Consider the following 10483-nt stretch of genomic DNA (forward strand, 5'->3'; position numbering starts at 1 on the left):
CCCTCAACAGAGGAATGGATACAGAAAATGTGGTACATTTACACAATGGAGTACTACTCAGCTATTAAAAAGAATGAATTTATGAAATTCATAGCAAATGGATCTGGAGAGTATCATCCTGAGTGAGGTAACCCAATCACAAAAGAACTCACATGATATGCACTCACTGATAAGTGGTTATTAGCCCAGAAACTTAGAATACCCAAGATACAATTTGCAAAATACATGAAACTCAAGAAGAAGGAATACCAAAGGGTGAATACTTTGTCCCTCCTTAGAATGGGGAACAAAATAGCCACGGAAGGAGTTACAGAGACAAAGTTTGAAGCTGAGACGGAAGGAAGGACCTTCCAGAGACTGCCCCACATGGGGATCCATCCCATATACAACCACCAAACCCAGACACTATTGCATATGCCAACCAGATTTTGCTGACAGGAGCCTGACATAGCTGTCTCCTGAGGGGCTCTGCCAGTGCCTGGCAAATACATAAGTGGATGCTCACAGTCATCTATTGGATGGAACACAGGGCCCCCAATGAAGGAGCTAGAGAAAGTATCCAAGGAGCTAAAGGGGTCTGCAACCTTATAGGAGGAACAATAATATGAACTAACCAGTAACCCCAACCTCCACCCCCAGAGCTGTGTCTCTAGTTGCATATGTAGTAGAAGATGGAAGAAAATATATAACTTAAAAAAAAAAAAGAAAAACAAGACTCGATTTCAAATTCTCACTTTCAACTTTTAAATAGTTAGCTTTCATTAAAACATAGGTAGCCTACAGTAGAGAACAGACTGTGGGCTGAAATTAATAGGACAGGGTCTGAGATTAGAATTCCTTTGTTTAAAATCTCAACTATATATATATATACCAGTTACTACATTTGGGAGAGCTATTTATCTTATTTTTCAGTATTCTAGATAATAAAATGAGGACCAAGTAGAGACTATCTCACAAAATTGTGAGAAGGTCAATATTAGCTCAGTTAATTGTAGTTTTATCAAAATGTGATTTTTGCTTCTGGGAAGAATTTTGTTGAGAAGCACATTAAATATGTAGATAAATTGCCCATATTTGCTGTTAGTGGTCATATGAACAGATGTAGACACTACGTAAACCAGTATACTAGTGTCTCTAAAATCTAAATATAGAAGGACCATATGATCAAACTATCCCATTCTTGGGCATATATCCCAAAGGACCCTGTATCCTACTACAGAGATGTTTACTCAACTGTGCTTGCTGGTGCTTTATGCACGATAGCCAGGAAATGCAACCAGCCTAGATGCTCACCGAAAGACAAATGGATAATGAAATACAATACAGATGAATAAAAATTGAAAGTAACAGGAAAATACAGTATGATGTGGGGAAGCCCAGGCTGAGAAATATAAACATCTGGTCTCTCACACATTCAGATGCTAGATTTTAATTATAATATCTTTTTATTTACACTGGGATGAGTTTGTGCAGAGGCAAAGAAAGTAGAAAGGGTACCACAAAAACGGGCATGAAAAGCAAAAATAAAAACTACAAGCTTCAAGGGAGAGGAGTAAGGAGGGTAATGGAGTGAGTACAATATGAAGGTGAAAAGGGAGACTCTGGAGTGGGGGAGTAGAGTTAACCAGAAATGAAGAGGCAGGGTGTTACCAGAGAGGAAGTAGGGAGGGATGTATCATCCCAAATTAAGTATGTATAAAAATGACAGAAAGAAATCTGCCATTTTGAAAAAAAGTTTTGAAAACTTTTCTTAAAAGGCCTCAGAAATAACCTTTAAGGTAATAACTTTAATTCAAGGCATAGGTGTTATATACTCAATTTCACTATATCTAATGTCTTTGAATCATCTGGGACTCTTGTGACAATGTAGATTCTCATTAGCAAGTGTGGTTGAGGTCTCAGAGTTTGCATTTCTTATAAATTTTCAGGTGATGCCCAGGGTGTTAGTCTGTGGGTGTGACTGGATGGCGATGTGAGGAATCAAGAAGCGGGGAGGGAGGGGTAGAAAGAAGATCTGGATGATGGGTGCAGATTCAAGATCCTTCCAGAAAATACTGAGAGGTTGTATTTTACCTGCTTCTCAACACAGTTAAAACCAGTGATTTATGTTTTAATATTTTCTCTTTTTTCATTCTTTGCTTTTCATTTGCCATTCTCCTTCAGACTGAAAAAAAAACCAACGAATCAAACAAACAAAACCCCCCAAAACCAGCATTGATGCTTAGCTAGCCCGTTAAGAAGGCAAGGAGTCAGGTTCAAGCCATTTTGTTGTACATAATAGGACAATTTATCTACATGACATTTAAAAGGTAGTTTCATTGTCACATTTATTTTGTAAAATACAGAGATCTGAAAATTCATTGAAGGCTTTCCATACTGCTACTGAAAACAAACTAAATCACAAATACAACAGTAAGGAATTAATGTTTGTTAGTAATACGTGGCCATGGTCCTTGTCACTGAAGGGGTGCCAGTCTTACGAGATGTTGAATGAAAGAGTAATTACTATTAATGTAGTAGGGACCAAACAACACAGGTATGGTACACAGCTCATCTGGTTGAACAGGTGAGACAAGACGAGTGCTGGTTTGTAAATGTCTTATCACTGCCTCCTAAGAATATTTTGTAAAATAAAAACACTGATGACCCTTTGGGAACATGTTTTTTCCTTATTCAATTGTGATGCTCTCAGTTTTCATCCTCATTGTGATCAGATTCTTCCAAATAATTGCACAGCACAGGAAGGGAAAAAGAACGTTTTGGTTGTTTTTTTTGGTCATTGTTTTGTTTTTCATTTTTTTCCTGTGTGTAAAACAATGTCATCTTGTTTTAAATGCTCTCTGAGGACATTGACAGTAAATATTTAAAAAATGACAATATGTTGGAGTTTTACTTAAAAGTCTACAGTTAAACTTTGCTAGTTTTTTTTTTTTTTGTACAAAGTCTATACCAGTGTTATCACAGCATGATTAAAAATAAAAAACTGGGTAGAAAGGAAGGTGTACATGATGTGTAGAGATTTAATATCTTTCCAGAATATTTTGATATTCTTCCTTCTTATTTCATTTGCCTCTAATCACGAAGAATCACTAATTTATATTTCAACCTTTTATTCTTTATATTTTAAACACAGACTTTTATTATTATTCATGTGTATGGGTGTGCCTGCGTATTCATATGCACATAAGTGCCATGCTCTTAGAGCCCAGAGGAGGATGTTGGACCCTCTGGAGTGTAGGCAATTGTAAGTAACTTGACAAGGGTGCTGGGAAACAAACTCAGATCCCCTGGAAGATCAATGCATGCTCTTAGCTGTTGAGACATCTCTTTAAACCTCTTGACAATGTATCCTGTTTGTTTTTCTTTTGCCATTACTCCTTCAAATAGAAAGATGTAAATATGTCTAATTGCCCTGTTGGTAAGGCTGAAGGATTAGCTTTACGCCATTTTATTGTGTATATTTGGACAATATACCTAGATGACACCAGAAAGGTAGCTTTGCTGTAACATTTATCTTCTAAAATATGGGCACTTGAAAATGCACTGAACATTTTATGTACTTCTATTGAAAAGATCCAACTCACAAAGACACACTGCAGTAACTTTTGTAGAGGGTTCAAAAAGTGAGACCGTTAGGATATTAAGAGGATACAGTTGGTCTCTATTACTGAAGGTATGGCAGTCTTAGGCGATGTGCAAGATGCAGCAGTTATTAGAAAAGCAGTAGGGACTGAACAACATAGCCACAGTCCACATTCCACCTAGACTAAAAGGTGAGACAAGAGAAGTAGTGATTTATTTTAAGATATTTTTTCTTTTTTCTTTCTTTCTTTTTTTAATGGTTTTTCATTTTAGCTTGCCCAATTCCTTTGTTGGGACAAGATCACTTTTATCCTTTGGTTCATATTTTTCAATAGTCTTATTTTTTAGTTAGCCATTGATACTTAAACTAATTGATCTAAAGAAGATTTTTAATAGTCTGGTAAAAATCAAGGTATATATTTTATCTACATAAAATAGGTGAAAATCACATAGAAGTTGATCCAAACCAGAGAATTATTAATTGTATTATTTCATTTGAAGACAAGGCCAGTGGGAACTAAGCAGGTACACTGCTGCTGGAGCCTTGAACTCACTCTTCACCCTCTTCGCAACCTCAATGTTTTCAACATCAGACTGCAAGCAGCTATAACTGTTCTTGCACATGGGAAGAGTTCTTCAATAGTGCCAGCAGATTCTAGACATCCCCTCTGACTCAAGATGCTGCCTTAAAGACAGCATTTTAACCTTTGAAATATTTAGAGTTAAACTTCTAAACAAAATTCTTATTTACTGGCCTGCCTGAGAGACTCTTGGGCTTACTGAGGAACAAAGTAAACAAAACAAAACAAAACAAAAGTAAATCATTTTGAATTGACTTATAAAAATAATCTAAAATAAAGTGACCACACGACTCTTATTTTTAGTTTTCATATGCAAAAGTTAATATTCTTCCCTCCTTGAACATATGTTATGAAAAAAAAAAGTGAAAATCAGAAAACATTTACTTTTGCTAAAACAACATCCACTTGGCATGTGCTAAATGTTGGTATTCTGTCTAAACTCCACCCCAATGTTCCTGGCAGCAGCCTGGTATGCTCCTCCACAGTTACTTGAAAACAGCCAGTAGGTATAGCCCTATAAAAGGGGCTGCTTGGCCCCTCCTCTCTCTCTTGCCTCTCTCTTACCTCTTGTCCCCTTGCTCCCTATCCCCCCCCCCCATGCAGCCATGGCTGGCCCCTAATTTTCTACTCTCTCCTTCTCTCTGCCTTTCTCTGCCTCTGCTACCCTCTTAACCCCCCTCCCCATGCCCTAAATAAACTCTATTCTATACTATACTGGTGTGTGTCTGGTCCCTCAGGGCGAAGGAATGCCTTGGCCTGGGCCCACTGGGGCACCCCCTTTCCCCACACCGTGCCAGAACATATTCTTATAGTTCTTTCTCTTTTTATGATCACAACACTAAACATATTTTGTTTTCTTTTTCCAACTGACATTAATGGAATAACAATTTAATAAAATATAACTGAATTTTGTATTTTAGAACAATAGTAAAATAATGGTACTCATTTGTCATTGAATATTACTTTAAATGTCTGTATATACTAATGCATTAAAGTTGCATTAGTAAACCATTAGATGTTTTTAAAATTCAAATCATGAATATAATAGAAACAGTAGATACAGATAAATCTAGGATAGATATCAAATACAACTTGTTTATGGGAGCTTTAGTGTGCTACTTTCACATGTGAGATCAGATAAACACGCACAATGACTTCACGTGATTTTTAAAGAGAACTTTTAACGCTGATTTGAAGAAAAATAATAGTGCTTTTTAGCCCGAAGGCTATGAAAAGCCAATGTGGCTCATTGGCAAAGTACCAAGGGATTAAAACACTCCTAAACTGATCTTAGATATTTTCATTGTGATTGTTTTGTTTCATTGTGGGAATTAAAATCAGCTTTTTAATTTATGCAATATTTGGACTTAAATTAAAAAGAATTGATTAGCTAGCATGGGAAGTTCTTTGACATTTACCAGATATGACTGAGTAGGAAAGAGACTCGATTCAGTGAGAAGCATGAGATCAAGAGACAGAAGTTTGCACCAGTCAGCCAAGACATGTAAATATGGAAACGATCACATCTCTGCTCATAGTACAATTTTGGAAGTAAAATACAGCACCTCTTGGCTGTTTTCTTGAAAAGTCCATCGTGCATGTGCAAAGGGGAGTCATGGGTGGGCAGCAGCTAGGCTGTGCTACATATTCCTTCTCACCCTGGACTTGGTACGTGGCAGATTAGCATTCATTGTCTACTGACCCTCTAACACAAGATAGATATCAGGTATTGTTGTTTGTAGTAGCATCCCAGTGATGAGCCAGAAGCAGCACAAGTGCACATGAGTACATAAATACAGTTGGATTTCAAACTAGAAAGGCAAAGTGAGAAATCTGAGTGATTCACAAAATTAATCTTTTTTGAAGCATGATTCAGAGTAAGACAGAAAATAGACTAAAGATGAGAGACCAGCCACAGCAACAGTGACAGGATGACATTCTAGAATCTAGAGTCTAGGCTTTAAAATGCAAGGCATCCATCACTACACTGAGACAATGTACTGGGTTGGGAGATCATGAGGCAGTTATTCAGCTTAAAGACAAAGTGAGCAGAACTAGAGCTCTAGACAGCTTGAAGGGAACAAAGAACAGTGACTTCAGAAGAACGTGAGTCCAAGCATATTGCAGACTTAAAACTGACCAGAAACTTTAGCCAATGCTGGCACCTCCATATTTGGGGTGACTCCCTGGACCATAAGCTCACATTACAGGAACTGCCATTCATAATTTGGGGATGAATATTTATAACTATCACTAGAAAACTGAATGTTTATTCAGAGAAGATAATTTGTCCTCAGTGCTGGGCAGTTTTGTGGACTCCAAACATAGTCTGCCTAATGGGGTAATTAACATCAGGCTCTCTTCTTTTTAAACAATAACTAAAAAATGAAAAGCATCAAGGCTCTGGCCTCATTTTCTTGCCTGTTTGCTTTCTGAGACTGAGCCGGAAGATTTGGGATTTGCTGTATAGTAAAGGTTGGTTTTCAACTCCCCATCTTTCTGCCAGCATCCTCTGAGTACTGGAATGACAGGTGTGTGACCTCAAGCGTTGCTTAGGAAAATGTATAACAAAAGTGACCTTAAGAGCAGAGAAATAGGTTAAGAGTTGATGAAAAACAACTTTTCACACCACAGAGCTAGGTCAGAGGAAATCTCCATTCTCTATTCCCCTTGCTTCCCAGCTGAGGAGGGGTAATAGACAGGACAAAGAGAGTCCCAGACAGTCAACACAGAATCAAAAGAGCTTGAGAAGAGATTGACCAAATCGGGCATTTATAGCTAGGGAAATGCTATGGCAGGCAGGGTAACCTGCTTTGTTTTGTTTGATTTATTTATTTGTTTGTTTTAAACCCCAGGAAATGGGAGAAAAACTAACACCTTGGCCCCAGGAGCCTCCCCAGTGGCATCTACTAGGAGAATCATTTTGAGGCTGAAGCACCTTCAAAACGTGATATCAAGTGCTATGGAGATTATAAATAGCAAAGGCGATAGGGGTTTGACTCCTTCCTGGTTGGTTACTTTCTTTTTCTGGAATTAAACCAAACTAGGTTAGCTTTCTGCATGTGATGGGGGACGGGGCAGGGATAGAGATAGATATATAGAGAGGAGGGGTCGGGGAGGTGGGAGTGTGTCTGTGTGGGATGTATGAGGGCGTAGCAAACAAGACATCTGTACCTGTACTGACACAGGTCTCCGATGGTTATCTAAAGACACCAAGACAAGAGGGGCCTTGAGGCGGCCACAGCTGGGTGGCTGTTGAGACAGAGAACTGAAAAATGGGATGGTAGATGAGGGGAAGTGGAGGGCCCCAAACCAGGATTTTCAGTAAGAATTCATCTCATTAGCAGAGTCTGAGACAGCTGGAGTTAGTGCCTGTGCTTCTCCGCTTGTTATTTAAATGACATAAAGGGCTTTGGGGAATAATTCTAGCGGAGCACCTAACTTTGTCCCATGTACTTCCAGGGTCTGATGCCAAGGACCACACTGGCAGTGGTCTGGGAGCTTCCCTAGCAGAGAACTTGGGAAGGGGAAAAGCTTGTCTGGGAAGCAGAGGAGGCCCCCTTAACTTTACCTAAAAGCCGCCTGACTTTCAAATAGGTCCTGTGTCCACACAAGCTTCACGTTACAGTTTAGACTCACTTGGGTGGAGGAGAACATTTGCTGGCCTGCTTCTTGAACAATTAGAATTTGGAATAAGCGACAAACAAGCCTACATCACCCTGAAGCCCCTCATCTGAGCTGGGGATGGTGAACTGTTCAAGGGGGGGAGCTCACAGACAGTGTGTTAGAGCCCCAGGATCACCAGGATCTTTCCAAGATGACAAGCCCATCTGCCGCCACTCACCCGTGCACGGTGCCCAGCTCCGGGCTTCTTTCACGCCTCTTGGCTGCTCCCCATCTACAGCGCTGCTGGCGCTGGAGAGGCTGTGCTTGTCTTGTCTGGTCTCTGTTACTCCCTGCTGCCTGGGATCCAGGCTGCCTGCAGCTGTAATCCTAGCGGAGACAGCTACAATTTATACAGCAAAGGGGCGTTGCTGTTCCTTGGGATCTGAGTCTGGGCTTGCCTTCCCTTCTCGCCCCGCCTTAAAGACCCTCCTGACCCCTCCCTTGACAGATTCTGACTAAGGCAAGGATGACTCCAATGTACTTCAGTGTCACCTACTTAATACAGGCTCACTTGGAACTGGAACCCTACATCTCCTAGAGAGGTTCTGGAAGAGGGAGGGATCTGTGTGGGATCAGACAACATTATTTACTTTGGAGAGAAAATATTCCTTTTTCCCCCTTTGTTTGCTTGTTTCTTTCTTCCTTCACCAGCTAGCTCTCCTTTATTTCTAAGTTAAAAACACTTTTAAGGACGAATTAGGAACTTCCTTGTATTTATAATACCAAATCAAAATTTGACAGTGCAGCTGTGGATCTTAGATGGCACTGATTAATTATAGGGTTGCACAGAATGAAAGGGTAGATTTTTATCTATTTTTTTAAATGCTCCTTGAATATCATTCATTACAACTATTCTTGTTAACGTATTAGAAAGTCAGTAATGTCATATAAGTACCTTTGGTCTCTTGACTTGTATCCAACTTTGTAGTTAGAAAAACAAAAATGAAATTTTAAAAGTCTACTGACAAAAAAGGAACTCAAGCCTTTTGTATTTGTAGGGTTTTTTTTTAATTTTTGTTTTTTGTTTTGTGTTGTTTTATTTTGTTTTGTTTCCCAAGACAGGGTTTCTCTGTATAGCCCTGGATGTCCTGGAACTCACTCTATAGACCAGGCAGGCCTAGAACTCAGAAATCTGCCTGCTTCTGCCTTGCAAATGCTGGGATTAAAGGCATGTGCCACCACTGCCTGGTGTGAAATACTCTTGAATACATTAGCACAGAAGACTTTCTGAACAGAACATCATGAGCATGCACAGGCACTAAGATCAACAACTAATGCACAGGACCTCATGAAACCGAAAACCTTCTGTAAAGCAAAGGTAAAAGTAGTAGCCTGTAGAGTGGGAAAAGATGTTTTACCAACTCCATATTCAAAAAAGTACTAATATCAAAAATATATAAACAACTCACAAAACTGGGTGTCAAGAAAATAAATAATCCAATGACATAAGGGTACAGATCTAAACAGAGAATTCTCTATAGAGGAAGCTCCAATTTTGAGGAATGCTTAATGAAATGTTCAATATCCGTAGTCATCAGGGAAATACAAATCAAAATTAGTTTGAGATTCCCATCCTACACCTCTCAGAAATGGCTGAGACTAAAAGCGACAGCTCCATTCTGGTGAAGATATGGTATGAGAGGAATGCTTTTCCATTGCTGGTGGGAATACCAACTTGTACACCTATGAAAATCAGTGCAGTCGTTCCTCAGAAAAACAGGGATTGATCTACCTAAAGATCTAGCTACATCACTCTTGGGCATATACCTAAAAGGTACTTCATCCTCCCAAAGGATACTCAACCATCTTCACTGATGGTATATTTATAATAACCATGTCTTGGAAACAACCTAGATGCCCCTCAACAAAAGAATGGATAAAGTAAATATGGGACACGTACAGAATGGAGTATTATTCAGCTGCTAAAAAATGACATCATAAAATTAGCAGACAAATAGATGGAACTAGAAAAAAAAATCATCATGAGTGAAGCAATCCAGACTAAGAAAGATAAATGTGGTATGTATTTGCTTTTGACAACTGAGTTACAATTCAGAGATCCAGAGATGTTAAGTATAGAGGAAGAGACTAGGGCAGCATATGATCTCCTTTTAAGGGTGAAATAGAGATTTTCTGGGTGGACTGTGTGTGTGTGTGTGTGTGTGTGTGTGTGTATTTAGATTCAGGTTGAGAGGGGGAGTAGAGATGGGGTTGATTGAGAAAATGTAGGAAGAGAATGCTATAATGGAGGGGAATAAGAGGGGTGTTTTGGAAATCTAATGCAGTGGAATCTCCCTAAAATATATGAAGGCAACCCTAAAGAAGACTCCAAATAATGAGAAGAAAAAGTCTCAATTGGCTATATGTCACCAAATGAAGCATCCAGTACCAGGGTTGAGTTGCAACCAATTGAGTTGTCCAAAGAGGTCTCACAGAAATACTCAAACAACCATACTACTGCCAAAACAATACATTATTCTCAACAAACTGACAGCAAGGACCCATTGCTGAAGACCAAACACACACACACACACACACACACACACCCCTCATTGAGCATGAAGAGCTTATGAAGAGCTGGTACATACATAGAACCTTCACCCTTGTGTTCTAGTGTCTTAGGTACAGAAAAGTACTCTTCAGGCTACCAAAAG

At 39.2% G+C, this 10483-nt stretch overlaps 1 protein-coding gene across 1 annotated transcript in view; it reads right to left on the reverse strand.

Annotated features, from left to right (window-relative positions):
- The window catches only part of Agtr1 (angiotensin II receptor type 1), a 60035-nt gene extending 51943 nt beyond the window's left edge, over nt 1–8092 (reverse strand). The window contains exon 1 of the mRNA XM_021158904.2: nt 8008–8092. The gene's annotated coding sequence lies outside the window, so the exon portion shown is untranslated. The remainder of the gene's footprint in view (nt 1–8007) is intronic.
- Between the last annotated feature and the right edge of the window lie 2391 nt (nt 8093–10483).

Source organism: Mus caroli, chromosome 3 (assembly GCF_900094665.2).
Source record: "Mus caroli chromosome 3, CAROLI_EIJ_v1.1, whole genome shotgun sequence".
Taxonomy (NCBI): Eukaryota; Metazoa; Chordata; class Mammalia; order Rodentia; family Muridae; genus Mus; species Mus caroli.